Raw genomic sequence first — 7861 nt, 5'->3', positions numbered from 1 at the left:
GACTGCGGTTTATCTGAGCTAAAGGACACAACTGACTTAGCTGACCCATGTCCAAAACCAGTTTTCCCCATGCGAGTTGAAAAATCTGAACTGCACGCATAGCGGAGCTGGTCAACACATGGAACTGACTCCATTAGCTGAGATAAACCCCACTCTGAACGGCTCTTTTTTTTTTAGAGCGGAATTGTAGCCTTTTGTGTCATCTTTGTTAGATATTAATTATTTTGGTTGCCGATAGATGGCAGTGCCTCTAACCTGACTAGCTAGGCAAGTGCACGGTATTTGTGCTGCGACACACTCTCATCACTTGCCGACAACCATGTAGCATCAATGTCTCTCTTATGTATAAAGTAATCTAATTTAATCTTATAAATAAACAGTAATTTATCTATATTTGACGAGTCAACATATATAACATGGTGTCAGAGTAAACCATGCTCACGAATTTAATGCATAAATTGATATTTTAAGGATAACGTGCATTTGAAAAACTTGGAATAAAAAATGGCGCATAACCTGCCCATGTTGTCACCGTTTGACGCTGGATCGAACCCTTCTGAAGCTTGGAGACACTGGAAGGAAGACTTCGAGGACTATATCGAAGCATTAAGATATAGCCAATAGAGTCGGAAAGCACAAAAACTGCGTCTTTTCGACATGTTTGTGGTGACGAATTAAAAAAGCAATATCGATCGTTTGATTTGAAGCCAGAAGCGGGCAGCAGTGAAGTGTCCTTGATACAAGTGCTACAAGAATTCGACAAATATTTTGCAGATTATCAGAATGAGATTTATGCATCATTCAAGTTTCTCGAAATAAAGCAAGAGAAATTCACGGACTTTTACTCAAGTCTACGATGTGCAATAGTAGATTGCAACTATGGGCAAGCGCAAGATAGAATGCTCCGTGATAAAATAGTGCAAGGCATCTCAGATAAAGCGTTACAAGAACGGCTAATACAAGAGACAAATAAAGCGAAAAAGACGCTGCAGAATATCATCAGTGAATGCAAGGCAGCAGAACATAGCAAAGCTCAAGCCACTGAAATGAACGAGAACAAAATCTCCGTAGACGCTCTCAGAAAAAACAAACATCGATCAAATCCCGCGCAGATAACGCAAGTAAAAAAGTGCAAGAAAACATGAGCCAAAGAAGTGCGCTGCGTTCGGAACGGTCTGCCGAAAGTGCGGTGTGAAAAATCACTGGGCGAAAATGTGTCGCGCCAAACCAAAACAGAAAGTGCACGCCGTTGAACGTACGGAAGATAGCGACTCGAAGTTTATTTACCTAGGGGAAGTAAAAAGTGTTGACGCGGTGGCTACAAATAAAGCATCAGTCTGGTACCAAAAGATCACTGTAAATAAGAACGAAGTGAACTTCAAATTAGATACTGGAGCTCAAGTTAACATTATACCCAAGAGTGAATTGTTAAACTGGAGTGAGAAACCAATAATTAAGAAAAATAAACAACCAGTACTGGATTATAGTGACAACCATGTACCAATATTAGGTGAGTGCTACCTTACATGTAAAACTAAAAAATTAACAAAAACTCTCAAATTTCTAGTAACCACTTTGGAATCATCTCCTATTTTGGGTCTTCAGGCTTTGCCAAGACTTGGGCCTGATTGAAAGAGTGTATCAAGTCAAGCAGGAAAAGAAACAAAATGAAGAGACACCAGAGCAAGTGATACAGGAATTTGCAGATGTGTTTACTGGTGTGGGAAAACTAAATCGCACAGTAGAGATAAAAATAAAAGAAAATGTCGCACCTCATGTTGCAGCACCACGTAAAGTGCCACTTGCTTTGCATGGAAAAGTAAAGCAGAAGCTAAACAGAATGGTTGAAACTGACACCACAGCAAAAGGTGATGAGCCTACAGAATGGGTGAGCCACATGGTTGTGATAAATACTCCAAAGAAATTGAGAATTTGTTTAGATCCAAGGCAGCTTAATGAGGATATTCAAAGACTTCATTATCGAATCCCTACAGCAGAAGCCCTTATGACAAAACTCCAAGGATGTAAAATATTTACCATTTTGGATGCCAAGAATGGATTTTGGCAACTACCGCTTGATGAGGAGTCATCATACTTGACAACATTTACAACGCCCTGGGGAAGATTCAGATTTTTGGTTCTTCCTTTCGGTCTGAACAATGCACCTGAGGAATATCAACGGGCCATGGAGGAGATTTTTTGCAATGAGAACGAGATAAATCCATATTTTGATGATTTAGCCCTAGGATCGTCGTCTGTCGAAGAACATTGCAAGTTGTTGCGGAAGACACTTACGATAGCCAGAAGTGTAATTTTAAAATTTAACATCAAGAAGACACAGCTGTCTCGGACCTCTGTGACTTATTTAGGACATGTTCTGTCTGATAAAGGCATTGCACCTGATCCAAAGAAGATCCAAGCGATTGAAAAGTTTGCAGAACCAAAAGGCCGAGAAGACTTGCAGCGGTTTCTAGGAATGGTGACATACTTAGCAAAATTCACACCTCAGTTGTAAAGTCTAACTCATTCGTTAAGGCAACTTTTGAGAAAAGATAGAGAATAGTTATGGGATGAAAACATCCAAAGAGACTATGAGCACCTAAAACAGATGATTGTGCAAGCCCCATGTTTACAATATTTTGATGAAAGCAAACCTGTAACTGTGTCAGTAGACGCCAGTAAATATGGAATTGGAGCGGTTCTCCTACAAAATAATCAACCTGTGGCTTTTAGATCAGCATTATTGACAGAAACGCAGCAAAGGTATGTGCAGATTGAAAAAGAACTCTTAGCAGTTGTATATGGTTAGAACATTTCAACTACTATACGTACGGAAGACATGTAACAGTGCAGACTGATCACAAACCATTACTAGACCTTAGTAAGAAACCTTATGATACAATCTCACCTCGCCTTCAGCGCATGCTCCTCAAATTGAACAGGTATGATTTGAAATTGGAATATGTCCCAGGAAAAGAATTGCTAATAGCTGATGCCCTGTCCAGAGCACAGTCAAGTGTTGACACCTTTGATGACACCTTCAGTCAAGAAGCTACTGTTAATGTAAGTCTATTAACACAAGCCTCTCCAACAAAATGGCAGGAAATCGTAAAAATGACAGAAAAGGACCCTGAATTGCAAGATGTGTTATTTCATATCAAAAATGGATGGCCAGAAAGAAGCAAAACAAGGCCAGCAGCACAACATTACTGGCATTGCAAAGAAGAGCTTTATACAACAAAGAATGGAATAATTTGTCGAGGACAACGACTAGTTGTGCCAGCATCTCTTAGAAAAGATATTATGAAAAAACTGCATGTGTCTCACAAAGGTATAGTTTCTAGTAAAGTTAAAGCTAGAGAATATTTTTACTGGACGAACATCAACAAAGATGTGGAAGAATATGTTTCTAAATGTGCGATATGTCAGAAATATCAACAGGCTAATCAGAAAGAAGTTCTTTTAGACTGTGATCTACCAGAGAGACCCTGGCAAAAAGTTGCCTGTGATTTCTTTTACCTGAAAGGACAACAATATCTGTTAATGATAGTTTACTTTTCAAAATATGTAGAGCTGAAACCACTTAAAAGTGTAACTGCTCAAGCTGTAATGACTGAAGTCTATTTTTGCAACACATGGAATACCAGAGAAGCTCATCACTGATGGGAGACCACCATACAACTCGGAAGCATTGCGGAAATTTCTTGAAGAATGGGGTGTTATGCATAACATCACATCACCACATTTTCCTAGAGCAAATGGGCAAATTGAAAGATCTGTCCAAACTCTCAAGAAGTCTCTCTGAGCAAAGCTGCGGAAGAAGGAAAAGACTTGTATATTGTTTTGCTAGATTATAGAATTCAACCTGCAAAAGATTTGCCATCCCCGGCTGAATTATTAATGGGAAGAAGATAGATCTTTTCTGCCATCACATCCTAAAGCATTGCAACCAAAATTTCAAATAAAAGGTGCAAGTAGAGCATTAGAAAAAAAGGCAGATGGTGCAAAAGAAATATGCCAATAAACACGCAACCCAGCTTCCAAAACTTCATGAAAATTATAAAGTGTGGTTTAAATGGAAAATTAAAGAGCTTTGGAAACAGGGTATGATCATGAAGACAGGTTCTCAACCAAGATCGTATGTCATAAAAGCGAATGATGGAACTGTCTATAGGAGAAATCGACATCACATTCGTAAAGACAAGTCTACGTGTGAAATGACAGAGTGGAACAGAACAGCAGAAGATTTGTTTGGACTTGATCAATCAACATTGGATAAACCTGTTCTTGTAGATGATGATAAGCAGGACCACCTAAGGAACAGGAAAGTGATTCTCTTAAACATTCTCAAATTCCAGGAAATGTGTAAACTGAACCAATGTTAAGACGATCAAGTAGAAATATAATAAAACCTCTTCGATATAGAGACAATTAGGAAGAACTTATTGATGCCAAAAACTTATACTTTATTTATAGACTAATTATGGAATTTAATGAACAGTTCAGAACTCTAAAATATCAGTTTAATTAGTAAGTCAAAATTTTAAAGATTTAAGTGAGTCATTCAGGTATGTAATTTTACTATGTTCTATAAAGTCAACTGTTAAGTAATAATTTAATGTCAAAATGTTTCAAGTTAACTGCTACGTAAGTAATGATGTAAAATAATTATTGTACTAAGTTAGTAACATGCACTAGTCTTGTTCTATAAATAAAAAGGGCATGTTAGATATTAATTACTGTGCTTGCCGATAGATGGCAGTGCCTCTACCTGACTAGCTAGGCAAGTGCACGGTATTTGTGCTGCGACACACTCTCGTCACTTGCCGCCAACCATGTAGCATCAATGTCTCTCTTATGTATAAAGTAATCTAATTTAATCTTATAAATAAACAGTAATTTATCTATGTTTGACGAGTCAACATATATAACAATTTTATACGACCAATGTTTGTGAATCCCTAACGTTTTTCCACAGGAGATTAATTACTAAGACTGTACAAATTCTGAATGAATTATTCATTGTTATGTGAAGCCTGTTTTGAACTTCATTATACTTGTGAGGTCACCAGCTACTATGTAAATACCACATCTATCTCTTTTCATATCATAATAGTAGTTTAGTCCATTAAGCAACTTAGTTTATACTTACCTCCAGTGCTTAAATTGCGCCGGAGTCCACCACAGCCCGGCTCCGGTACTTCTCAATTTTTAAGATAAATTACAATTTTAGCCGGAGTGCACCGGAGCGCGTAATGGCAAACCGCACTTTGAGTTGATCAATGTTAACGAATTTCGCTTACTACGCATGCTCAGTGTCGTACCGTTGGCGTGGGAAAAAATACTGGCGACTAAACATAAGCAACCCTACACAAGCTTTGAATTACATAAATAGTTATGCAATTCAAAGACTTGAGAGATGATTACAAATATTGCAGTGCAGTGTAAAACATAATGAAACTGCATTTAAATAAGTAGGCGCCTAATATAGTTCTATGCCTCCAGAGAGCTTAAATGAAGCGTGTGCTCTGAGCAACTCTGTAAAATGTTATTAACCCTTTAACTGCTTAAGACGTGTTTAAACGTTTTTGGAATTCTTTCAAAATGCTTAAGACGTCTTTACACGAATTTCAAATCGCACGAAAAATGCTTAAGACGTGTATACACGAAGCCCGAATTTCGCGAAGATTGCTTAAGACGTGTTTAGACGACGCGATCTGGTCTTCCTTCCCCTACCTTTCTGCAGGCGGCTGTCAGTTGACACAAAGGTCTTAATAGGGTGTGAAGTCTCTTTGAAAAGAGCACTTTACGAAAAAGTCCTTAGAGTGAAGTATCGTTGTCAGACAGCAGGTATGTATTATCTGTGTGCCGACTAAAAGTTTGCGAAAGGAGATAAATCGTTTTACAACTGTTTGCCTTGTGGTACTTTATACAAATGAAAGTCAAACAGGATCCGACATTGTTATAGTACATTGCTGAATTTTAGTAGAAACAAGAAAAAATAAGAAATGTAACGGAGGATGCCTTTATGCCTATATGTTATAGAATCAAATATTTTAGTTTTGTATTGAAAAATGATTACAATTTCTGATTCGTCAGGAAAAAATATAAAATGTTGCAACCAGCTTTCTTGTTTGCCTTCGTATTTCAAATGCGCGTTATTATAATGGTATATTCTTCTTTTTACATTCTTAAATGTTAAAACTGTGCTTTCAGCATGCCTGAGTTTTGTACTCGCATGTGTGGCTCTGTGCTCCGTAGAAATGGCGAACTGACATATAAAAATTATATGAATGTTGAAAGGAAAATATTCTACTCAAAACTTCAACTAAATGGAATAAATGAATACGAAGGAATTTCTAGAAATATTTGTTTAAAAAATTTTATTATTAAGATTTTAAATCCAAAATGTTTTAAAATCTAAAGAAAAAAATATGTATTCCTTGAAACATTTTTGGAAAGAAATCTATCGATATAAAATCTTTTAAAATTAATGAAGTGTAAATTAAAACAGTTAGTGTACGGAAGGGTTAGATATACTCCGCACAAAAAAATTACAGTTAGAAGATCAATTATTTAAAGAATTAAATTAATTACATTAAAAGAATTTAAAATAAATTAACATCTGTCCAAATGTCAATGCTAACAGCAATAGCACGAATGAAAGTTATTCTTTAAATTCCGAACTTAATTCATCCGTCGGTACGCACGCAGTGGCTAATCGCACCGACGGTGCGAATAGCTAACAGGCTATTCACACCACCTACGTTCGCGCATGCGCGCAAGAAGCCCAGGTACTAGCATTTTACTCCGATTTTCGTAAGGCAAGCGGTAGTGAGAGCGAAAGTTGTTAACCCTAACTCAGCAATAGAAAGGGTTGTTAATAGTTCACCAGCAAGAGAATAATTTGAAGGTAATAATTATCAGTTACAAAGACGAAGTCAATCTATATACATGATAATGTTCAGGAAATTATTAGATAAAATAGGGATTTAATGATGGTTCTAATTGCAAGCGAGGACGAGTAATTAGTTAAAAAATCTTTAGTGTATTGACAAAAAGGCTACAGAAATTACTTAAATTCTTTTATTTAACAGAGGAATTTTTATGCAAACTTAGACCCTATTCTTATAGCATAGGACTGTCAGAATTTATTATTCAATAAGAAAACTTACTGAAAATGATAATATTCTTATGTATTCATCACTTTTTCAGTATCCACACAGGTTTATAGGTTCAAATGCCATATTTTAAAATCAAAGTTATTTATGAAATAAAACCTTACAAAATCCGATAAATAAATCTAATTTGTGTGTGCAAATTTTTAAATCTAAATCTCTTATATTAAATTATTTCTGTCTTTTAAATTACATCCCATTATTTATTTCAATTTAATTAATGTGTTTGTACTAATAATACAAAGTTCTCTGAAGCACTTTTTGTGTCCTGAAAATGCCAAGTATGTCCATAAAAAAATAAGCAGGCATACAGAATAATGCATTTAATAGTTCATATAATCGCTTTTAATTTATTTCATGTCTAAATTTTCTACACAGAAATCCGCTGTCTAATTTTTAGTATCTTTTATGAGACGAAATTTTTCAAAGAGGAATGAATTGAAAGCGTGATTGAGCAAAACACATCTTTACAGCTAAATGTATTCTAAGAAGTAGAAAAAATGTCAACACGATTTTGCCCTCCCCCCCTTCAAGTCAGTCATTTAAACTATTCAAACCGTTCAGGAAAAGGATAAACATTGCGAACATGAAAATCTGCCCTTTTTTATATATACATTAATAAAAGGAAATGTGTTCCTTCTTTTTATAAGAAAAGAAACCCTTTTTTCTTTCTAAACTTTTGA

Source organism: Stegodyphus dumicola, chromosome 7 (genome assembly GCF_044657685.1).
Source record: "Stegodyphus dumicola isolate Sdum_Otavi_A_Nest chromosome 7, ASM4465768v1".
Classification (NCBI taxonomy): Eukaryota; Metazoa; Arthropoda; class Arachnida; order Araneae; family Eresidae; genus Stegodyphus; species Stegodyphus dumicola.
This window is presented reverse-complemented; position numbering follows the sequence as displayed.